Genomic DNA, 25,989 nt, shown 5'->3' on the forward strand with positions numbered 1-25,989 from the left:
CAGCTCTGAGAAAGAGATACATCTAAGGATTTACGGCTTAGATCAGAGCTGAATCATCATGCAGTCCTCTGAATGCAGGCTACTCTGTGTGGGCCCTGAGTTTCTTCATACATGGTTTTATTGAGGATTGTGGGTGTTCTCTGCTTCTATGACACTGAAGCACATCTCAAGGTTAATTTCTAATTCATATATTCAGTATTCAGCAAGTTACATGCAAGCACAAAGTTGAAAACCCAAATAGTGAAATCTGAAGTAAGAATATGCCTTGAAGTGGGACAATTAATTTAAATATTTATCTCTGAATTATTGTTTGAGGATGCCTTGCTGCTGCGGTGGAAGCTGAGGATATACAGAAGACCATGCTCATGGTGTGATCTTATGTTTGCATGTAAAATAACTCGGAGGATCAAAGAAAAATGTCAGAAAGATGTCTGCTCTTCAGGTCACATCCTTCATTTCACTGTTAGGCCATTCAGAGTCTGTAGGACTTTCCACTGAAAAGACTCTATTTCTCATAATGTCAGCAAAAGGTAACATTTGACTAGAAATCCACAGAAATCCAAAGATTCATGATGATGCAGTACTTCAGAAATCTCTAAATATATGTCAATAACCTATAAAAGATCCATTTCTCCATAAGAGGGATATGCAGAAGCCAATAGGAACTAATATATAGTGCTGTGTCTTCATAATTTTTCAGCAATATTGGAGTATTTTAACAGAAGATTATATACATACCACAGGTTTTTGTAGGTTAACAAAAAATTAAAGAAGAACTAATTCTATGTTAGGTTATTTAGCATTTCACAGAAATTGCTTTAAAACCCCATTAAATTTTCCTAAAACCTTTGGTTTCATTCCCATTTAATTCTACAAAACCATGCAGAAAGAAATACTAATTTTGGTAATACAAGCGATGGAAAAGTTCTTGAGAAGGCACTCCTTTGGGGCCAGAGATAAATATGTATTCATCTGAATACAAAGAATCAGAACAGAGTTATAAATGTTCAGGATTGCTGTTCTCCTTTCTCAGCTTCTAGAATGGAAATGTGAACTATTTCCATAAACTTTCCAGCATCTTATGATCTAAAAAGTTATTTTTGAATTTATTTCTCACAGAAGAAAACCTACATCTTCCAAACTAAAATTAGACTGTGAGCATATCTTACTCTGCAGCCAATCACACGTAAGGTAGGTACTTAAATAAAAATGAGAAATCTGAGAACTCTCAAAGCATTAGAAGTAGGTCACAGGGAGCCTTAGCTATGCTTAAGAGAAACTTTCTGTGACAAAAGTATTCTTGTTAATGAGCTGTAATGTAATCAGCTTTTTCATGAGGAAAAATCGCCTCCACATAAACTGTAAATTGCCACATACAGAGCCAATTAATGAAACTAGAAGTATTTTTACATGCCCTATACAATGCACTTAAAGGAAAAGTCCTTGCATGTGGAGCAGTTCTCAGGTGCACATTAGATAGTCATTTATTGCTGGCTCTACTTAGCTGCATTACATTTAAAGCAAGGTGTTCCACCTTCATGAGGTTAGTAAAGAAACACTGGCACAATGAATGACCTGCTTAAGTCATTTAAAAAAGGAAAAGAATCAGTAACTGGTATCTTAATTGCATAAGTTTGATTTCTACAAGCCTGTGTCTGGAGAATTGCATCTTGAATTTGCCCTCCTTTTTTTTTTTTTCCTTTCTTTTTTTATGAAGAGACAAGTCTACATGGTGTCTATTTTAGAGTTTAAAAAGCCAGGAACTGCAGAAGTGTGGAGAATGCCCTATTGGTTTGCAGTAACAGCACAGGATAATGTAACATCTTTTCTTATTCAGTATCTTTTCTTTTCCAGGCTTAACGAAACAAAAGCTGCCTGCAGCAGCTGAAGAGCTGTTGAACACTCTTGGCCTTAGCAGAAGAACTTCTACATTCAGAGGTCAGTTTGGAGTTCATGTTCTAACAATATCTGTCAAGATCCCAGGTACATTTGCAAGGACCTTGGTGCTACTTCACTGGTTGGCTGTCAATAGCAGGAGATGCTACTTCTGATTAAACTCAGAAACTAAAAGTCATGCAGAGACTAAAATGTGCTTTTGTACAAAAGGAGGATCTAGTCAAGATCTTGGGAGCAATGGGTGAGCTACAGACTCAGTGTTTCTAAGATATACAACTAGAAAAAGGAAATGTTCATGTTTAAAGAAATTACACTTCCTAAAATTTTGTAGGCTCATGTAAGGCATTCATTTTCTTCAGTAATTTCAGACCACTTAGCTAACCTCTTCCATTAATTTTCTGCATTCTTGGTACTGTTTAGTAAAAGTTTTCTTCAGCCTAACTAATTCCTGAATAGACTTTTTTCAGCCTAAACCAATTCCTGATTTAGATGTTTATTTCACCTGTGTCTAATTTGCTGTTTATTTTGCCATATCATTTGAAGAAAAACATGGATATCACACATAAAATGCTTATTATATGCTTTTTAATCTAATTACCAGATATTTTTTAAAGCTCTAATATTTTAATAGTCCTTATTTTGCAATGTGATATTTTCATTAGATAAACCAAGTACTTACTGCAAATCTATACATCTAGCAAAGACCCAAACATACCTAGCATTCAATTATACTTAAACATAAATTTAAAAGTTTTGGTGGGATACACAGATGCACAGCTACTGTATGGTTAAATTGAAGTATTGATATTTCTCTTAGGAAGATATGTGTGGGCAATTCTTTAAAGACTAATGGCATCATTATATTTTCAATTTCATGAACGACTAAGTAAATTTCTGATTTCCAACTGTCCTAGTCTCTTATATTGCCCTTAGAAAAATATTTCTTTATTCCTCTTCTAATTGTTTTTACTTGAACACAATAAAAGCATTGTGCTGCATATTTTACTGGACCTTCACACCCAGTATTAAGTCAGCTCAGAATGAGTAACTCCATTCTCTTTTTACTCTTGCCCATAACAAGGGCAATTACACTTATGAAATCTCCACACACCCACTTCAGAATACTTTTAATGGTCATTTTCTGCCAAAAATATAAAATAAATACAATATAACTATTTCTTGAGAGTCCTTAAGCAAAAGTTTCTGAAACACATTTCAAAAACACGTTCCCTATACCTGACCTCTAGAGTACTTCTCATGAGAATAAATATAATGGACATACCACTGTAACCATAATTTGAAAATGATAATTTTAACATTATAGCATATTCAGATATTAATGAGGTCAGTGTCTTAGCTTTTTTCTTTTAAGAAGTATTGAAATTATAGATTTTTATAAATAAGATAATTTAATATTAGCAGTGATACACCTAAAATAAGATCTATCAAAGGTCATGAAAGCCACGCATTTCAGTGGCTGATAATTTAGACTTTCTATTGTATAACTGGTGAGAAGCATTAGGAGAACATTTATCATCTTCACAAGTATATAGGATAACATCCACAGGATAACATCCATCTCAGTCTGGGAACTCTTAAGTTCCTACACAACTCTGTCTGCCTGAGGTCATCAACTTACTTCAGTTCCAAGAACTTAACAACATTTATTTTTGATTCCCAGTCATTTCCATTTAATTTAAAATATCTTTGAATGATGTTTTCTCCCCATCAGTCTCCTTTGCTGCTTAAAATATTGCTTCATCACAGGCAACTAGTTGATTAAGTTGATTAAGACATAGCATATAGACTCACTGGCAGACAGTGCTTGGTTTGTTCATTTTTTATGTAACAACTGAGTTTCTCCTCTTTCCATCAACTAGAACAATGGAAAATTTGCTTACAAAGAAGCATGCCTCATCCCTCATACTTTACATTAAACTTTGCACCATTGGATTATGGAAAAAAATGGTGAAATAAATTTCTATGGAGAACATTTTAGTTTCTGCTTTTTTGCAGCATTTCTGGAACTGTCAGTTTTCATTTCAGGTCTTCATTTTTGTTTCATGTCTTTATCTTCAAAAAGATAAATCACAGACCTTCAGAGAAAAAGTTTAACTGCTCGAACTGTTGAACAACTCTTCTGTGAATGGTTAATTTTTCAAATGTGAGCATAGATACCAAATAGCACAAGGTGAAAAAATATCAACTTGTTTCATCGTTCAGTGATAGGGATTTTTCCATCTGCTGGTTCAATACTAACTCAGATACACTTACAGTCAACACAATTAAAACTCTGCGTTGAAGTGAAACCTTCCAGAAATAGAAGAAAATGTCTGGGTGGGTATGCAATGAAGATGTTCCCCTCACACAGACAGGCCATTACCACTGCATTATACATACAAACACCTATAGCATTTTTGTAAGAGCAAAAGTCACGATAAATTGTACAATCAGATGATAAATTACAAATCCATGCGATAAATGAATTTGTCATGTACCTTTGACTGCCTTACCTGCCTTCTACCCACTAATCTATCTCCTGGGACCTCCTTTAGCATCCAAAACCCTGAACAGACTTCAGATATATGACATCTAAATTTTAAATCAGCTAGACAGAGAGGAAAAAAAAAAAAAAAGGCTTCTTAATTCTTATATTCATAAAAATTAAAAAAAAAATCAACTAAGATTCACTGGGGATCTTACTTTCAGGGGCTGTGACAAATTTTCTTAAACAGAAGGGTCCTCATTTTGCAGTCAAATCTCATTTACAGAGATAAAAACATGTGTCCTTTCCACTGGAAAAGAGGCGCACCTTCAGCTGTTTAATAGCAACCACACAGAAGCTTCTTACCCTAGAAAATTCTGATATACTCCCTAATTGCTCCTTTTTACATAAAGAAAAAGCTATTATAGACCACACTGAGAAGCTTTTAAGTTTCCCTGTTCCTGTCCTGTATTTAATAACTAAGGCATTTAGTTCTGAAATTCAAAAGAAAAACATGTATTTGTGTCCATATATATAAATAGAATTAATTTTGCAATTTTAAAAACTTCTAAAATAGTTTGTTAAAAGATCCTTTTTGTAATATATGGAATATTTATAGAGTCTTGATTCATATGTGATCTGTGCAAAGGAGTTATTACTGCAAATTTCTAAAGTGGAGAGTTGCAAGTCATCAACACAAGACATCCCTAATGTGTCATACACTTACCCACTCTACAGGCCCAATGTACATAGTCCTAGACTCACAACATTTCTAGGATGAACAGCTGATGGTAAAATTGACCTGCACTCATAAGAAATGCTACTGGAGAACAAGTATTCCTGGATGCCTTGAGATCTCCATGAGCAGCTGGCCAAATTCTATAAATGACCAGCCAGGTTTTAGAAGATAATATCTGATTTGGACCACTCTCACATAAATTTATAATCCCAGATTATGCTGTGATTACCTCACCTTTTTGTTAGGTTTTGATATGAAGAGGAAACAAAGGCTTTTTAGTCATATCTGATGGCAATATGGAGTATTATTTGTTTCTGTGCAAGGGTTCTTAGTTAACAGTGGTGAAATAAGAAATCTACAAGCAAGTTATTTGAGGTGACAACTAAAATTTCTAAGCTTATTTTATAGAAGTCTGCTCTGTTCTGCTCTACTATGCTACTTTTTTAAAATCACATAGTGCTAGCATGTTGAATCAGTTTTCAAATCTCAAGGAAAGATTATGCAATACTTGCAAGGTCCTCAAAACCAAATCTTGTTACTTATTTTCATATATTACGTTCTTTAACAGTTTAATAAGATAATCGTAATGTTTCTGTCTAAAAACTCTCCATAGCTAGAGCCTATTCAGTTGGCTGCTTCCCTGAATTCATTTATGAAGCCAAGTCACTCTGTTACATGCCTTAGTTTTGTTGCCTACCACAGGGGCCATTTTCTAAGGGAGTCAAGCATTTGAGAGGATAAGAAACACTAGGAGTAAAATAACACTTTTTCTTCCTTAATCTTGGATAGTATCTACATTCTCTCAATACTGAATTAGTTGTATGTGCATAACATCTAAAGATTTACTAGCCAAAGCCCAGATAATAGACTTCCCATTTTTAAAATGTAATCAGTTCTGTTTGATTCTCATTTCATTTGCCCTGAATTTCTGTACATAGAATATGATAAGCAATATCATGTTTTTGTTTTAAAATATCTTTGGTTCTGTTTAAAGAGAATTTAAAGACAATTTATAGTGAGTTAAAACTAATGAGAGACAAATTAAGAAAACTAACTTTTTGGCAAAGCTAAATTGGCTCAAAGTAAATAAAGTGCTTAGTAAAGTAAGTGGGAAATTACACCTAATGATTAAGTGTTGAATCATCATCCTATTTATCTCACACTGCCATTTTTAAAAATAGCTTCCAGTGTGCATGTTTGCCATCATTCCTACTGGAAGAACACTGTGGTACATATTTCTTGAAACACGTTCTATTTATTCAGCAGACAGGAAATGTCTCTGTTGACTCTCGATCTGATCCACCTACAAAACTACAGTTCCCTTCTGCGTAAGGGATAGTAATTGTTGTAGTCTCACAATACCTAGAACACTTCGGAGTGTTCCTAGCAAAGCAGTGTGAATTCTCAGTGTATTATCTGTGCTGGACGTACTGTAAGGTATGGACTAGAAAGTGCTTTCTCAACCATCCCTGCTCTATAATAAGCTCAAGCCAATAAATCACCCTACTTCATGTTATAATATTTATGTTTTTAATAAAGAACAGTGATCTTCTTTTTTTTTTTTTTTTTTACCTGTCTGCTTGTCTTATTAAACATGTCACCATCATGAATAGAAATATCAGATTAATGTATCCTGATACCGCTGGTCCTAAGGGGATATCCATATATCTTGGGCACAAGCCCCTTGGTCAATTAGTTCATTTTAGACACAGTCCCTCTAGAAAGATCTGACACTCTGGGTCATATTCTATCAGAATAAATGTTTCTGACTTCATTAACTTCACATTCACTCATACAAGAGTTTTTCTAAAGGAAACACTACAGTCTCATCGAAGAACGATCTATTCTTCCTGAGCACAGGAGAGATAACTATTGAGAAATTGCAAATTAAAAAAAGTTGCTTGTGTATAATGATAGAATTTTTTGGTCTGCTATGGCTCTTTTTGGAATATAGAACATCCTACCATATGCTTAAGAAAAAGGTTTTGTGTTGAAAGAACTAGATGATTTTTCATCTGTAAACATAAACTATTTAAAATGTGATATTCAAAGAAAGATTTTAAAGATTCTTTCAGTGGAAATGTTTTCCTTTTTAACCAGGCATCTTCAAAAATTTAATGGTAGGTAGAAGGGATGCAGAGTTGTGTAAGTATCTGGCTAGCAAAAAGTCAACAAAAGTTTGAACAATGTTATTGCTATGCAAAACAAGGACAGTGAATTGAGTACCTTTCCTACTGTGGATGCTGAGACTGGCTATGAAATAAATCATTTGCTCTGCTACTTCCCCAGAGGAAAGAAATTTAGAAGAAGTTGTTTGCATGGAAAGAAGAGTGTCTGTGAAGATATATAAATTATTATGCATAGTATATCAGAAAAAAATAGTTTGGTCCAAATTCATTCTAAGGGTAACTTTGTTACCTGTTAAGGACTCTTATCAAGAATATACAAAGCCTGCTCATTGTTAATATTTTTTAACATACGCACAGTTAGTGTTTTTTTAATAAAATAATTAGCTCTCTTTGGAAATATTTGTAATTATAGCTGAGTATGCATTTTCCTTCTGCATAATATTCATAGTCATGTACCTTATCCCCACACATTTATTATTGTTTGATATGTACTAGCAGTTTCAGGTTTTTCTCTTATGTAAACTACATTTTGACACTTCCTGAAAACAAATGTAAAACAGCTTTTAAAGCTTTGTAATAGTGCAATGAAAGAGCAAAGCTAGTGTTTTCCTTATAAAGTACACTGACATTACAGTTGACACTGTCTAGGTATTTTTCATTTTCATTTAATTTCCAGAGATTTTATATGATTTTGTGCTCCCAGCCTTGCTTGTGCTTTAACTGTTAAAAAAAAAAAAAAAAAGGGCAAACAGAACAAAATAAATGTTTCACATGCAGTGTGAATGGCTGCAAAGTACACCAAAGATAACTCCTCTAGTATATTACAGTGCATTGCTTCTCTTAACTTTGGAACTCTTTCCTCTTTTTAGGTTTAGCAAATTAAGATATACAGCCATGACAACTTGTATAGAAAATTCTCATGATCTCAGGAATTATTTAATTTAGAGTAAATGCTGTCTATGCTTTACAGTGACCCAGATTTGAGTCAGTAAAGAGCAGTGAGAACTTCAATTTAGCAGCATGGATTGCACAGGGATAGTTTTGGAAAAGGAACTGAGAAGTCTGTTTTCATTCTGCTAGCTAGAAAGGTAACGATGTTTAGCTTCCCTCTAGAAGATTTTGTAATTAAAACCATTGCATCTCAGGGCACAGGATGCCTTTAATTTACTACTTGGTCTCTAGTACATGAAATAGAGCCATGGTTTCACAGAAACACAGGGAACCCAGTCATCCAGGAAGAGGGAGAGGGATGAACTGCTAATTGTAAAAAAAATGGGTTTAATAATTAACCTCATTTCACATACATAATCAAAACAAGTAAGGAAGAAACAAGCAACAACAGGAGTTTTGAGCTCCTGTAATGTTACTCCCTCAGAAACTGTATTACTATTTTTCAAAGAAGAATTAAATCAGCAGTTTTCTACCTATGGAAAGAAACAAAGCATAACACAGTATGTCCATTTCTGGTTAGATCTCTGAGTTAGAGCAATATCAGGGTACATACCCTGATCCAGGCTAGGATTCAATTTCCCAGTGTACTTAATCAGACACACAACATTAAGCATGTGAATGCCCCCACTGAACTCAATGGAAGTATTCATAAGCTCTAAGTTATGTACATACTTAAGTACTTTGGAGGTAGAAGCCTGAAGTCCTGCTTCTGTGTTAAGCACGCTGTGGGAAAGAAATGCTGAGGGACAAATTGGTGCTATAAAGCTTCTCTTGTGCTGCTGAGAAGCTTGCTTGACTGGCAGACTCTGTTGACTCCATGCACCAAGAACAATGTAGTTTTCCCAAAAAAATTTCTTGATTATTGCATGGACACTCCCCGAATGTCAAAGTTCAATTGTTATGGTAAAGGTAAAGCTCTTATTCCTTACAAGAGAAATTAAATAAACTTAAATACACAAGTAAAATAAAAGATAATATAATCAATTAAAATTAACTATAAAACCAAAATCAAATGTTCATGGCCTACAAAACTTACATACAAAATTGAGTTGACATCTCAGGAATTTCTAGATATATTCAAACCCCATAACTAATTATAACAGCTTTAAGTGTTTGAGAGGTTTTGTTTTTGGTTTTGGTTTTTGTTTGTTTGTTATTTTTTTTTTTTTAATTTCATACATATTTGAAGTTACCTAAACCAAGAAAAGATACGTTGATCTGTAATTTTTGTGTATGAAGACAGACCTATGAGATGAAGGTATAAGGCATCTTGTCTCTCTGTTGACTAAATGAGAAAGCAATGGTATGTGCCCATCACAGCAGCCAACAATTCAGAAATAGATAAAAAAACAGTGCAATGAAGCAGTCTTCCTAGAGGCACAAAATTAAGCCAGGTTCATCCCAAGCAGTTAACTATTTTCATGCAAGAGTTTTGGTAGAACGACCTGTAGAGAAATGGAGAGTGGTCATGGAAACAATCATTTTACCATTCGTTATTTTCATAGAAATACAAAGGGCTTTCTGCTTTATGCTCTGCCTCTTCTTCCTCCCCCAAAAGGAGACCTGAGGCCTGAACTGAGTGGCAGAAAGTTTGTGCCGTCATATTTCTTTATGATGAATAGGTCAATAAATCTCATATACCCTCTCTTCTTTTTGGAGTCCCTGTAGCCATATTAATGGGTATTAATTTTTCTCTTTGTGTTATTGTGACTAACTCCTTAAGCAATGCAGTGACTAATCCCTTCAAAACTTCAATACTGAATTGTAATTGGAGAAAAAAATACACATTTTGCATGCATGTGTGGTCTGAAAATATTCAACATGTCAGCATAGACAGCACCAGATACTGTATTCTACTTACAGCTCAACCTATTACACATCACAAGTGCAAAAAACTGCTGACAGAAAATCAATGACATAAGGTCCAGCATAGAAAATATTAATGCAAACAACTAGTACCCAAAATACCTGGCAGTTTTTACTGGAAGCATAAGTTTCATATGCCAGAGTTTGGGGTGGGGGGATTGACTTTTCTCACATTTTCAGGTAAACTCTGTATTGTACCTCAAATAAGCTACTTTAAATATAGAAAAACCTTAATTAACTGTAAAGTAACCATCTGCCTCTTTCTCTGTCACTGTACACTTCCACCTGCATATCACAACTACATGCAGTTAAGAATAAAACAAATACCAATGACAGTCTTTTTGTAAAATTCAGAATGCTCCCAGATTACCGATTAGAAAAGTGATTATACAAATACAGTGCATGGGTATATTAGGTTAATATCTTCAAAGTGTTGCTATAAAACATCCTTGAATTAAAGGCCACTAAAAGAGCAAGATGTAACAGATACTCTTCTGAACAGTAGCAAGATTTCACTTGTTTAGGAATAAATGAAACATTTAAATCATAAAAGGCACCAATAAAAACAATTAATATTTAATATGCTGTAAAAAGACAAGATGCAGGAATAACATGAGGGAAAAAAAATGTTAAATGAGAAGAATAAGGGAGCCTGAAAACTCCAATTGTTGCCTGGTTTCCACTTCCATTTTCTTCAGAACTATTTTATGAGACCCTATGAACTATTTAATCAGCAGTTTTGAATGATATCACTCCATTTATGTGTCATCTGCTGTATCAGTACCAGGGCATACGCACTGGAGATGTACAACATCTCCCATAGGGTCAGATAAAAAGAAATATTTTCTTTTGTGTTGTGTGTTTCAATGATGTAAAGCAGGTCATGGTCTTTAAAGATGTCTTCTGTATAATTCAAAGCAAGAGAAAGAGTTCAAATCGTACCTTTGATAGGAACTGCTTTTTAAAGAGACACCCTATCTGAAAAGATTGGTATTCATAAGGCTTTCAAATATATTTTCATGTCAGATCACCTCAGTATTGACACTGTTTTGACTGCTTCAGAAAAAAAAAATAATAATAATAATAATAATTTTGCAGTATTTCAGCTAGATTTCGTTGGTACATTCATCTGTGTGTGGATTTTTAAAGGGAAAGAAAAACAGTGGAGAGTTAAAGGCTTGCTCCCTCCTTTTTGCCTCCCCTTTGCACTACACTGCTCACTGATGCTTTCTCATGGTTACATAGCTTATTAAAAAAAGAGGAGTGATCTGCAATGGGAATCAGAGTGATGGCAACACAAATAACTGTGGAACAGAGGAAAAGGAAACTCACTTGCCAAACCTGGGTTTACAGCACAGTCTCTGATTCCCTCTACTCTGTGGGGTCTTACTGGAGCTGAATTCCTTGTAGAGCTGCGTGGAAATCTGCAGCACTGAGTAAAGAGTGCCCTATATTTAATTCTGGCATTTTTATTTTTCACTCAGAAGCTGCAGTAGGTAGCCATTTTTTGAAAGTGAAGTCTGATGCAATACAATACAGAGACTCTCTTGAACTGACATCCCTAATGTATCAATTATATGAGAAAGCTGAAGAAACACAAAATAGAAATGCACACTCTTCAGAAATGTGATACATTTATGTGTATATAGTAGAAGAAACCAAACCAAATAGGTGTATATATCATTTTTTCAATCCGTGTTCCCCAAATTCCCAAGACAAAAAAATGGATTTGTTACCAAATTCGTCATACTCTGGGGTGAACTCATCAGAGACTACTGAATGCTCTGAATATCTCTCTGAAAAATCAGGACATGTTGATGTACAAGCAGTCATCAACAGCATGAAAACTTTGTAGATTTCTTGTGTATATGTATGTATGTATACAGATATACATACAAAATGAAAAACATACATATCTGCCCATATACCCATATATGTACACACTTATATATACTTGTGTATGTGTATACCTATATACACATGCCTATATATCTATATATACCTGCATATATATATCTATATATACCCACACATGTATACCTATATGCTTTTGACAGACAAATATATAGTTACTGAAACTGATACATGCTCAAGACAACTATTATGTTGTTTTCAATGGAAGGTCAGCAAAAATAGTTAACTAATGAATACTGATATTTACAGCTATCTACAAGAAGCAAGTATCAGTGCCAACTAATCTATTGTAATTTAAAAAGGGGAAAAAAAAATAAAAAAAAAAAAGACAGCTATTTTACAGAGCACTTTCAAAGTATTTTTCCAATTTCAGACATAAGAACTTTTCTGATTTTTTATAACATGTTTAAATTACATGGACAGATGCATTTTCTGTGAATTTATGAGAAAACAGACCTGCAGATTTTTATCAAAATGTATATAAAATTCAATGGAATCAATAGACTGGATATTCAACACTATTAAATGAGCAGCACAGTAAAAACTGGCACCAGGACAAAAGTAAGAAGGGAATTGTCGCTTGTCATTGTGGGGAAAAAGAAACTGTGTGTGCACTCAAAGTCATTGTAGAAAGCACTGTTATTACACTTTACCTAAGAAAGATTCTACAGATGGATATTTGCAGTAATGCTTGTCAAAATTCACCTCTTAAGTTTGCGAGCATCCCCACACAAACTATAATTGTGTACCTGTCCATCTGGCCTGATATCCTGTCTCTGACGGTAGCTCATAACACCATATGCTACAGAAAAAGGTGTCATAGCCCTGCAGTAGGCAGATGTGGGATAATCTGTTTCCCTAGATATTCAGTTAAAGACACAGAAGGGCTAAAGCTACAAGAATATCTTACATAAATAATCAATTTAAAATTAAAACTTTAGGAGACTGGATGTTTGCCATTTGAATTCTAAATCTTCTCTTTTCAGAACATTGCTAAAAAGGATATTGCCTGATTTTTTAGTCCTGCAAAGTGTCATTGCATAAAGACATAGTGAGGCAGCTACTTCACTTTTTTCTTGTGTGCTTACTTAGTCCCTGCATACCCTACAGAGTGAATGTTTAAAGTGCCTTGTACACTAAAATAGAGAAGAACAGCATATTTTCTCTTCCTCATCTGTCTTTTGTCTTTTTTTTTTTTTAATTCATCACAATTTATGACGTTCTTTTTCTGTGTGTATTCAGCAGTTATATCGTGAAGGAAATTTAGCGAGCCTCTTCTCCTTGTTCTATTTCAAACACCTGCTTTAGTATACAACGGCTCTTCCCAATGAAGTGAAAATAATACTGTAAAGCTATGTAGTTTGAATTTTTGCAAGTTTCTCCACACTTCAATAGCATGAGTCAATAACATTATGCAATTCTGGGCTGCAAAAGAACAGAGAAGACACTGTAACTCAATCTGTATTGAAAATTATTAATATTTTTATTAATTTTTGTCTGCATAAAAATCACTCAACTAAATAAACCCCAAGCCAATATTGTTTTGATAATGAACCTTGTTTAAAACTGAATTCTACATCATTACTAAGACTTTTTACTGATGTCATTCAGAATACACTAATCTAGTCTTAATGTGGCCAAGGTGAGTTTTTCTTCTTGTCCTGATTTAAAATTAAACCCTCTGCTCTTGTAATGCACATAACAAAAGGCTGAGGTTAGAGAGACATGCCTTACACAAAACTTAAAGATAACATGTATGATCTGTCAACTGGAAGCGGTTGTGCTGAGAAGTGACAGCATAGTCCCAGACCACCTGCCTCTCAGCCACACTGCTATTGAAAGGTTATTCACTGTAAAAACAGATCCTGATTTTTGTTGTACAGGCACATACCCTCTAGCAAATTAAATTAAGGGAACATGTTATAAGAACTGTTCGTGTTTCCTGAAGAAAACAAAAAAATATATCTAACAGCTCTTGGCTCAAAATAGTCTTTAAAAAGAGAGGTAAGGAAAAGGAAAAAAAAAAAAAAAAGGAAATAGCTTTGCATACACAAAACTTAACTTACGTCACTGTGTAAGTGATACACATTATTGTACCCGTGTTATCAAGATATTATTGAATATTGCTGAGGTAATAACGAACTAACATATCTGTAAATCAGAATTTGCCCTGTGCTCTCCACAGGCTTCACAGGAAATCAATAAATCTGCCTGACAATTGTGGTTTGCATTTACTGATGCAATGAAGAGTGAAGATTTTGGTCCTTCATCTTAATTGTACTGAATTGCATTAAGAAAAAAACTTGTATTGAGTTTATTAATAGTTTTTCTAATTCTCAAAAAAACTGTGGGCACAGAATAAACAACAAATAACAGGACTTTTAGCAAAAATTTTAGCAAAACCCGGTTCTTTTTCTATCAGCCAACATGTCTAAATCACTTCTCTTTGGCCCATTCTCAAGGGAACTCTGTGTTTTTCACCTCCTTCTTCCCACTCATACCTTAATATTCAATTTTTTTCAGGATTATTAGCATATTTTCTCTTCTTTACTGCTTTCCTAACCTCTAAGCACCTTTTACTTCTGGTTTTTTTTTTCCTAGAGGGAATGAGATAAGAGGGAAAGGAAGGAATTTTTCAGTTTCTGGGATGTTATAACAGAAGAAATGTTACTCCTTGATAAGTTACAATGAATTGAAGTTAATAATACAATCTCTTAAAATACAGTGCTGCTATGATGAACACTTGCAATTGATTGAATGTTTTCAAAATGTGTGTGTCTCGGTTGCTTATATTTATTGGATATTTTTATTTATTTGGGCTAACGTACAGGCTTAAGTCACGCCAAAGGAAATATTTTCTTTTTATATTTTGATTTCAGGGCAAATTGGACAAGAAGTTTCCAAGTAGTAAGAAACTGAAGGTCCTTTCTATTTGCTCTGTTCCAACACAAAAATCTATTTCTCTGCCTAGAAAACTAACATTTTCTTGGAATAATGTGTGTGCTTATTTAATAAGCAAATATGTTTTGGGATTTTTTTTTCATTGAATCATAGAATAACTTGGGTTGGAAAGGACCCATAAGGATCATTGAGTCCAACTTGATGCATTTTTAACTTAATTCACTGAGTTTTAGGTGGATATTTGATCATTTCCTGGTTGTCTTACAAACTTTTCCTTAATCCCTCTGTGACTGACCTTTCTCATTGTACTTGAAGCCCATCTGCTGAAAATAAATATTTTCAAAAGTTTCAATGAAAATGAAACTTGTTTGAGTGGAAGTATAACTTGGGTGAAATTACAAGGTTTCTTTAAGTGTAACATGGGACAAGAACCTCAGGGTGTAAGTGGCACAGCTATTGGGAAAAAGCCAACTCATGTCATTTTAGTCAGCATGAGCATCTTGAGCACCAATGAGACATTATGTAAGATCATTGTGTCCCTTCATTTCATAAACTGTATGAAAATCTGTTGCTTCACAGTTTAAACTGGACGAGGCTATATAGAAGGATTTCATTGTTGTTTTTTTTCCCAAGGTTGTGTCAAAGAGGCCATTTCCTCTGCTCAGCTTTTTTCTTTTGCAGTTAAACCACTTCCCATTACTCCATGATAGTACAAGCTGAACTTTTTTCTTTTTTTTTGTTTTCTAACTGAAAGGGAATTTAGATACAGTGCCTCTTTTTGTTGAGTCAGAAGGGAAACACATCCTTGAAGGGTGAGCAAAACAAATGGAGTTGCTCTTTGGGAAGCAGAAGCTAGGCATTGACAGGCAAAAAGTAACGTGGCTGGGTTTATGTGAGGGTTAAGAGTCTCCTACAGATAGAATCATAGAATCATTTTAGTTTGGAAAGAACGTGACTGTCATCGAGTCCAACCATAACCTAACTCTGGCACTAAACCATGTCCCTAAGAACCTCATCTATATGCCTTTTAAACACCTCCAGGGATGGTGACTCCACCACGTCCCTGGGTGGCCTGTTCCAATGCCTGACAACCGTTTCCATGAAGAAATTTTTCCTTGTATCCAATCTAAACCTCCCCTGACACAACTTGAGGTCATTTCCTCTCATCCTATCCCTTGCCACTTGGGAGAAGAGACCAACACTCTCCATGCTACAACCTCCTTTCATGTAGTTGTAGGCAGCGATAAGGTCTTCCCTGAGCCTCCTTTTCTCCTTCAAGGAATGGCTTGGAGAAGTAGTTCTGGATAATCAAACATAATTACTCCCAGGCACACCATGGAGAACATTGTCTTGCATTTGCTCTGAGGAAACAGTTCACTGAAAATATCCTGTGTCTTTACCATTCATAGATTCTGCTCTGGTTTCCAAAGTTCATAAATTAAAGGGGAAATGCATCAAAAATCAAAGGAAAATGTTAACTTTCAAATATTCATATATATACATATATATATATAAAAAATGTACTGTGGCTTTTTTGTGTGTTTCTTTCACTCTTTGGAGAGATTATTCCATCTTAAAATTATTAATTGCTGATGCTAATTTTGCTTCAGGCCCCCAAAATAAATGCAGTCACCTATCTATAGGAATCTAGAGACCAAGAAAATATTACAATCACACTGTTTTACACACACAATATTCCATTTATCAGCTTCAGAAAAATGATCTTATTACGTTCAAGATTAGAAGTGTGTTGGTAATTTATGGACAACTCCATGCTTTCCATACAAACTCTGCCTCTAAATATTATCACCATTAACTCAAGAGCTCTGAGCTGTCACTGTTTCTTTTTACTCCAAATAAAATTTGGGGCTTTCAATGGCAAACTCACAATTTGGTTTTAATTACTCATTAAAATCATTTTGGTGTTAAACATTAGAGCTACACCATTTTCTTTTGGCCTTATGAAAGACAATAGATATCTTAACTGATTTCAAATTACAGTCAGAGGATGACTGACTTTACGAAACAGAGGGGAAATGCATGCATGTCGTAATGACAGGACACATTACTGCTAAAGCCAACACCTAAATACACTGAGAGGTTTTAGTGAAGAAACAAACAAGTTGGAAGACTTGGAAAACGTTAGCAGATCAGTACAGCAACCTATTTACATGATGGAATTTTCTTACTGCTTTCAGTAAAATCACTTCTAGTGACTTTTGGAGCCTAGTTTCATTGCATAGTTCAGCTGTGATAAGTTTGCTACCAGCATCAACATCAGTGACACAGCATAAAGAAACCAGAATAGAGAAAAAATAGGTTGGGCAAGGTTTAAATAAACCATGTTTACAAATTCACTGGTCTCGAAAAAAATGTTTCCAGGTTATTCAGTGACTTAGTTTGTTTTAAGAAACTGTGGAGGCTCAGTAACATTTCAAAGGCTAGAAAAAGGGCAGATAAAAGTGCCAGTTGTTATTAATGGATATACGACGGAAAGGCAAGCTAGGAAATTTCAGTTTTAGTTGCTTTTCTGGAAAGTGTTCAAAAGAAATAATCAAACACAAACTTGACTTTAAACAAAACGACAAGAAGGAAATGAAGATATTAATAACTTCCAATGTGCATCTGTTGAAAACAATTTTTTCCAAACAGCCTAATTTTTTTCTATGATAAAGGAGAATGCCTCATAGATAGAGGAGAAAATATAGGTGTTAGTTGTTAAATTCACTAAAGCTCCTGACAGGAGAGCTTTCTAGGAACAAGCAAGAAAATTGTGGTTAATATGAACCTACTGTAGGACCAAATAAAATTCCTAGGCAGACTGGAGATATTAGTCAGAGAAAGTAGTTATTGATGGTGTACTATCAAATGTACTATTCAACATATTCATCAACGACTTGGATGAGGGAATAGGGTGCACTGTGAGCAAGTTTGCTGATGACATCAATCTGGGAGGGGTGGCTGTCACACCAGAAAGCTGTGCTGCCATCCAGAGACCTGGACAGGATGGAGATTTGGGCAGGGAAAAAATTAATGAAATATAACGAGGGCAAGTGTAGAGTCTGTCATCTGGGTAGGAACAACCCCAGGTTCCAGTATAAGTTGGGGAATGACCTGTTAGAGAGCAGTGTAGGGGAAAGGGACCTGGGGGTCCTGGTGGACAGCAGGATGACCATGAGCCAGCACTGTGCCCTTGTGGCCAAGAAGGCCAATGGCATCCTGGGGTGAATTAGAAGGGGGGTCGTTAGTAGGTTGAGAGAGGTTCTCCTGCCCCTCTATTCTGTCCTGGTGAGACCACACCTGGAATATTGTGTCCAATTCTGGGCCCCTCATTTCCAGAGGGACAGGGAACTGCTTGAGAGAGTCCAGCGCAGGGCAAGCAAGATGATGAAGGGAGTGGAGCACCTCCCTTATGAGGAAAGGCTGACGGAGCTGAGTCTCTTTAGCTTGGAGAAGAGGAGACTGAGAGGTAGCCTCATTAATATTTACAAATACGTAAAGACTGAGTGTCAGGAGGATGGAGCCAGGCTCTTCTCAGTGACAAAAGGGCAATGGGTACAAACTGGAACACGGGAGGTTCCACTTAAATATGAGAGGAAACTTCTTCACAGTGAGGGTGACAGAACACCCAAACAGGCTGCCCTGGGGGGTTGTGAAGTCGTCTTCTCTAGAGACATTCAAAACCCGCCTGGATGCCTTCCTGTGTGACCTCATCTGGGTGTTCCTGCTCCAGCAGGGGGATTGGATTTGATGATCTTTCGAGTTCCCTTCCAATCCCTAGCATTCTGTGGCTCTGTCATTCTGTAAACAAAGAATTGAATGTTCTTCAGGTGTATGTTTGATATTATTAATTTTTTAAATTAAAATATGCTTATTAAATTCAAAGAGCTGAGAAAGACTACATTAAAATTGTACAAAACACAAATCAGAATGGTCTAGAAAAAGTGGAGAATGGATCTGATGGAATAACACTAACATGAAGTTTATTGGACAAGAAGTCTCTGGACAAGAATATTCAGTCCTGCAGGTGCCAGATGAGGAAGAACTGATTAAACATGTCTGCTGAAGAAGATAACACAGGAGTTACAGTACATTGCAACGTGAACAAGAGGTCAACAATGATATGCTGTTTCAAAAAAGGAAAACGTAAAAGAAAGATATGTGAGAAGAAAAAGAGAGTTGACAGCGAGATGAGTAAAGCAATCTTTCCACTCAGAAACGGCAGGGTCTTAGCCAGAAGAGAGTCCAAAAAAGACCTGTCAAATGGAGGTGATCCTGAGAAAACTTATGATAGTTTTAGAAAACATGAGGTAGGAGAAAATACTGAAAGAAGTTTGATTTATACAGGCAAAAAGAAGGAAAGGTATGCATTTGTCATTTAAAACAGACTAGAAGTTGCTATAAGAGAAATAAAGGAAAAAAACCCTACTCTCTCCTGTTACAGAGACAAGAACTAATAGGGTTTGGATTGCAATGGAAGACTAAAGCTTGACATCAGGAAAAACTTTTAGTGATAAGACATATTAAAGCACAGGGGTAGGTAGTCTGAGGAGCTGCAACCTATATCAGGGGTTTTGCAGGATCCTGCCTTGGATCTACCTTGCAGAAAAAGACGAACTAAAGCACCTCTCAAGGCCTTGACCAAAACTATTTTCTGATACTATGACAAAACACACATGATGGCTTCAGCAACAGATGTATCTCAATAGGCACAGGCAATTCTGAACAGATACTTCACTGAAAGAGGATGATATGTTTTTGCAGAAATAGAGCAAACAGTGATTTGGGGAGCTTCTGATGATTTTAGGCTGTGAGACAAGCTGTGTACTCTGGAGACATATTCTTTGCCGTCACAAAAACAGTGGTGAGACCTGAACTGATATCCATTCTCACAGAGATGGTGAAATGGTCATGCCTCAAATCATCCATTCCAAAAACCTTATCACACAAAAAAAAAAAAAGCCAGATGTATCTGAGGTTACCTTCATCTGTATTTGTCTGGACATGTTCCTGGGAGGAATAGTAAATAATCCCACATTGGTAATGGACAATGATAAAATGTCTATTCTCACACTGACAGATTTGCCAGCTTCCTTAAATGCAGTTCCTTGTGAGGAACTATTGGCTTAGTTGAAAACTCTGCTAGGAGTTAATGTAACTGCCTTTCAGTCATTTTATTCTTGTCTCTCCACAGCCTTTTCAACAATTGCTTTTTCACCCTGAGGTCTGTATCTTCTATGTGAGGATTTATAGGATACCATCCTGTCCATTTCCGAGACTGTAAGGTTATCACTATTGTTAGTGAAAGAAGAAAAAAAAAAAAAATAATTAAAAAAAAGTGATAATAAACTAAAAAAAATCCTTTGCTCTTGCATATAGCCATTTGTCTGAGACACAATGGGATTTCTATCACCTTATATATTCTTTGTTCTTTATTAGCCTGAATAGATCTTTAACAAGATTTTGGAAGAAACACTTTTCCTTATAGTTCAGACATTATATTATAATAGCAATTTAAATATCACTACTGAATTGGCACAGTGCCCTAAAAGCACCAGTATTTGCATCAGGACCTAATGTACTAGGTGATGTACACATAGGAAAACATACCAAACTGTTTTGTCACAGTCTGTACACATCTAACACTTTCCACCTAAAGGTGAACATGCTCTTTATAAAGATAACTGGACTTAAAAAAAAAAAAACAAACAAACTGTACAGTCTGGGAAGCAAAAAAATAAAAATGTTCTACAGAGATGGTCTGGTGATTTGATATGTTGGCACCACTCACTACTTACAGCTTTTTGGTTGCCTTCAAGACACAGCTCCAGCAGTCTTGCAGTAGAGCAAAATCTGATATCACTAAGTTAAGTCCTTGACTTTCATGTTTGTAAAAGAAAACCTGAAAACCAGATGTAAGTCCCTCTTTTACTGGGACTCCAGGGCTCAGGAGGCAGTAAAAAAATATTTCAGCCTATTCTTTTACTTAGACATCATGATTTATCAACAATATGTTAGATGGGAAATGCAAAGCATAGGTTAGAAGCATTTCAGAAAAATAAATAAATAAATGAATCTTGGAATAGCACCAAGATGTGAATTGTTCATCTTCTATTTCTTTTCCTGGCATTTTACAGTTTCCTGGTCTCCTCTCTGGTAGAAAGCAAAACTGAAGCATATTTGTTCCTCATCTCTTCTTTTCCTCCAGGGACCACAGGCAATGGCAATGCACCATGCAGAGGCATATTGACCCAGTACTTGCTTTTCAAGATGCTACATGAGACATTTCTGAAGAAAATTTAGCAATCCCAAGTACCAAAAGCAGGTACACTATATAATCCATACTTATTGCCAACAACCTCTGTCACAAAGGGACAAAGGGACAGGCTTGTGATCCTGTCTCTTCTCTCCCTGTGTTTCAGAGAGTATAATAGGAACAAGGAAGTAAAATGGCCTTAGCTGTGCTCATCACTTCTGTGGTACAGCTGTATATAAAGCACAACAGCAATTTCTAAATGTATAACAGGTGTTGAGCCAATACTTTCAGGAATGTGACACAACCTTGCAAGTGTTGAACCATCATATATCAAAAGACAATCCAGAGCCTTTGAAGGTCAAAGGCCCAGGACATTGACTTTGTGATAAATGAATGTTGCAGAAAAACCCCTGTTAACAACATGAGCAGAGCAAACAGCAGCTTCCAGTCCTTCAAGATCTATAATACAGCTTTCAGATTGTTGGAAGAACCATGGGATGTCATTATTTAAAATACTGGATTGCAACTTTTAAAAAGCAGAATTTATTCAAACACTGAAAGCAGAGAAAACTGCAGACAGGTTATTTGTGGATGTCATTTGACCAGCTCTATTTCTAAGCAAGTTTTTGCCGTTAAAATATCTAATGAGTGGTAAAGCTTCCACTCATTTTTCATAAATGTACAGCCAGCTGAAGCTACAATTTCTGCAATTAAACTTGTTCCAAATATAGCTCAGTGTACAGTAGGAAGCTGATTTATTTGTGATATTAGGATGCTTAGAAGTGCTGGGACACCCAGGAGTGATGTTTCTATTTAGCTAACAACTGCTGGGAACTAGCAGCATTGAGCATTCCCTAGTCAGAACCATTTGCGTCAATCTCAGCCAAATGTTTTAAGACACAAAACTATTATGGTGTATCAATTATTAATTTTATTATGAGAATCTCATCAGTAATTTTAGACATAAGGACTGAAAGGCTGAGTAGTTTGGGCACCTTTCCCACAAAGAAAACATTTTAGTTTCTAAGCACCTTATTTTAGCTTGATTAGTGTTTTTTTGCAACACTGTAAAATGCCTGTGATGGTTCTGTTTTTATCAGGATATTTACTTCTAACTGTATTTGCTTTCATATATTCTTATGAGATTCACTCTTTCTAGGAGGATAATAGTTTCTAGCTCAGGAAAACTATATCAATGCAGGAATAGCAATTTTAATTTTTACTGTGAAGTTTGAGGAAAATCATACTATTGATCCTCCCAGTTGATTGAACATGATATCCTCTGTCATCCACTCAAACTCAGCCACTCACACACACTCTGTGCCCTCAGTGCTGATCAGCTCTCCTCACTCCCACATCTCACCATCCCTTGTCGCAGAGCAAAGCTTAGAGATACTGCTCCACTGAACCAGTTCATCTCAATAGTTCCAAAGTTCTTGCCTGGAGAACCGATTTCTTATCATCTCTGCTAGCCACATCTCTATGCACAGAACAACACATTGCTATCCTAGCACAAACATGTAGGGAGAGATATAGCCCTTCCTGCAGCAGACCAGCCCTACTCGAGTCTCTTCCTGTGCAGAAATCATCAGTAATTTCCTCATCTCAGCCTAAGTTGCACCACTCAAGAACCTCTGCAAAACTGCCAGAACCACTAGCCAGTCCCTATTTAGTTCAACTTCTCCATGTCTCTGCAAAATGTGAGGGGAAAAGGATACGCAGCAGCAAACAACTTCCATTTCAAGAGGAAATACAGCACTGGAGTGCTCTGTACACCAACGCTTTGGCCTGTTGTAGTTAAGGGAGGAGTAAATGCCTCATTATATCATTTGGGTGGTAGCCAAGTAACCAGAAATGCTGTCCAGACAGGCCTAAATGAGAAGCTTTACATCCAATAAACCAGGAAGTTGAATAGTGGTGCACCTTTTCATTTGCTTACAATAAGAAGACAAAAAAATCCATCTCTTAAAGACTATCTGTGAAGGGTTAATTTCAAATTGGCAACATGACATAAATTTAAATTCTTCACAGTAAAACATTTGTCCTGAAAGACCTTTGCCTTAACATTATTATTCCAGGCTGTTGACAAATGGTCATTTCCCCATATTCCCTCCAGTTTCTCCCAAGTCAGATGCCACAGTGAGGGCTGGTCCCTGTTGCATGACTGCAGTTACTTACATGAGTTTCTGCCTCCAGAAGTGACATTGTTGATTTAACATGAAGGGCTAATGAATCCTGGCTCTCACCCTGGTGTCTGGGCTGTGACATGGCCTTAATGCACCTCCTGCAGTGCTCCACTAACACCAGCAGGCACGCTGTTAGCTGCCATAGTTTTCAGATTAGGTTTGGGGTCCCAGAGAATTGGTTATGCTACACTTCTATTTCAAGTCCCATGATAGTCGATGCTTTGTTTTAATATCCAGCCCATGCTGTTGTGTAATTATATGAGAATCTCTGCCTTTGTTTCCAAAAGGAAACCTTTTAACCTTCCTGACTGTTACGAAAACTTGAACATGTATCTCAAGTGCTTCCTAATGGCTCAGAAGCAGGAAGGATGCAATCGATTAAGAAAAGAGACTGACTGCAGTCAGGGGCTTATGAAAGACAGGAGACAGAAAAAGGGGAAGAGATAAAACCACCATTTCAATTGCACTTCCACGAGTTTTTCACAGAGATAAACCAGGGAAGTACCAACATATCCCCTGTCTTGTTGGCTCCTTACAGACATCATTGTCATGTCATCTGAAAGATTTGTGGTGACTTGCAGAGACCCAACCTTCTTGCCACAGGTTTTGTCTCATCGTTTCTTTTACATGTCTCGTGACAACCTTATTGTAAGACATTTCAGCAGATGGCACAATAAGGCTTACACCTGTGTATGATCTGTTTGTCTCTGTGGTTCAGCATTCTCAAAGGGCTTTTTAGAGTTGATTCTGATAAACAGCTGCCCTGTTTTATTTCTTATTTGTGTTTAAATTTAGCACTTGTTATCACAACAAATAATTACAGATATTTTTAATAATAATTTGCAGTATATAAGTAAAATTTTGTAGTTATGCACAATAATGAAATTAAATGACCAATGGCAATTTCTTATAACTAAGATAAGCTTATGAAATAACAATTGCTATCTCTAGATTTTCTTTAACAAAATAAAATATTTTATGTAAAAAATAAGGGAGGGGAGAGCACCTCTTTTCAATTAATGGAGTGTGACAGTATCTCCATACCTAGCTCCTATTATAATTACAAGTTTGAAAGTCCCGATTTTAAGAAATATCAACAGTTAAGTCTATTCTGGGAAGAATGGAGGGTTCATGTTTAAAAAGTTAAGTATTTTCCTTCTGAAGTGTGGAGTCTGTTTAATGTATATTGGAAACTTTAAAGACCTTAATGAAAGTGCTCTTTTGATCACTTGATGGATCTTGCAGGTGAAGTTATTTTTAAAACAATATATATGTGGGTCAGATCTTCAGACAGGCTTAATAACATTGAAACAGGGAAAACAGCTGAACTACATGTAGGAAGATTAGATGCAGGACAAGGTCCCCTTCTCTTGTCATATTCATAGCTATCTCTGTGAAACAAAGCTTGCTGGCAGAAGTCAAACAGTTTATAACTGCAGAACAAAGCATCAGTCAGGAAAGAAGATGCCAGCAGGAGGGCCTAAGATGAAAATCATACTGCATGAACCAGAGGGAGTAGCCCGTGGTCAGCTACATGGGGAGGAGCCTGCATCCCTGTCCTGTTTCCCCGTCCTTCCTGGGCCATTTCAAGGCACAGCAAAGGCATTTGGGAGGAGAGCAGAATCACAGAATCACAGAATAGTTGGGGTCGGAAGAGACTTCTGGAGACCATATAGTCCAATCCACTTGCTAAAGCAGCTGAGATGCTTGTGGTTTCGCCTTGAGAAGGCAATTCTGCTCCGCATGGTTCTGCCTCTCTGCCTGGAAAACAAAAGAAAAATCAATGGTGACTTAACCTCTTGTGATCAAGTGATCTGAGAGTGACAAGGAAAAAACTGTTTCAGCAACTAGTTATAAAGGCTGCATTCAGACCAGGAAGCGTATTGACTTTCATGCATGGGTAGGCCGTCTGTAGCATTTTAGAAAATAAGGATGCCACAGAGGGACTTATTTTAAGGCACCTGATTCTATATCTAGGCAACCAAATCGTCACATAGACCTGGTGCAAATGCTGCCATGTCCCAGCCTGAATTGAGCATTGATCATCCACATGAGATTTACTCCTAAGGCAGCAAACAAGAGGTGTACTGAGGAGAAGAATCGGTATCCTCTTCAGAATAAAGTTGAAAAGCTTAACAAACGGAGCACATTTCCACCTTGTCCACCAAACCACAAGAAGAGTAAAGCTGCTGGGATGATGACCAAGGAGTATAAGGGAAACTCTGTCAGTAAAAGGAGTATCTTGTGCTATGCCAGGTAGCTGGGGCTGCAACACACACCATAAAAGGTGTGTGCTGCTCCTGCTGAGCCAGGTGAGCTAACTGGAACTACCTCTGACTCCTTGAAACTTGCTCCTCTTGTTCTTGACGTTACTCTTTCCTGCAATGCCTATCAGCATTACATGAAATCTGGCAGCAGGCAACAGCCCGATGTGCCAGGTGTCCCCTGATGTGAACTTTTTCCTCTGTGCAAGGGAGAGTGAAAGCCTCGACAGCAATAATTTCACCCCTTGTCTTCTGACAGTGTCCCTGTGGAGGGAGAGGGACACAGGAAATATTGCAGGGGTCATTGCAATATTCAAGCTCCAGATTTGAATGCTCATTTCCAAATGCAAGCCCGCCTCCACCTCTCTGTTTAAAAACTCAGTCCATTTGTCTGTCTTTCCT

Source organism: Columba livia, chromosome Z, assembly GCF_036013475.1.
Source record: "Columba livia isolate bColLiv1 breed racing homer chromosome Z, bColLiv1.pat.W.v2, whole genome shotgun sequence".
NCBI classification, from domain to species: domain Eukaryota; kingdom Metazoa; phylum Chordata; class Aves; order Columbiformes; family Columbidae; genus Columba; species Columba livia.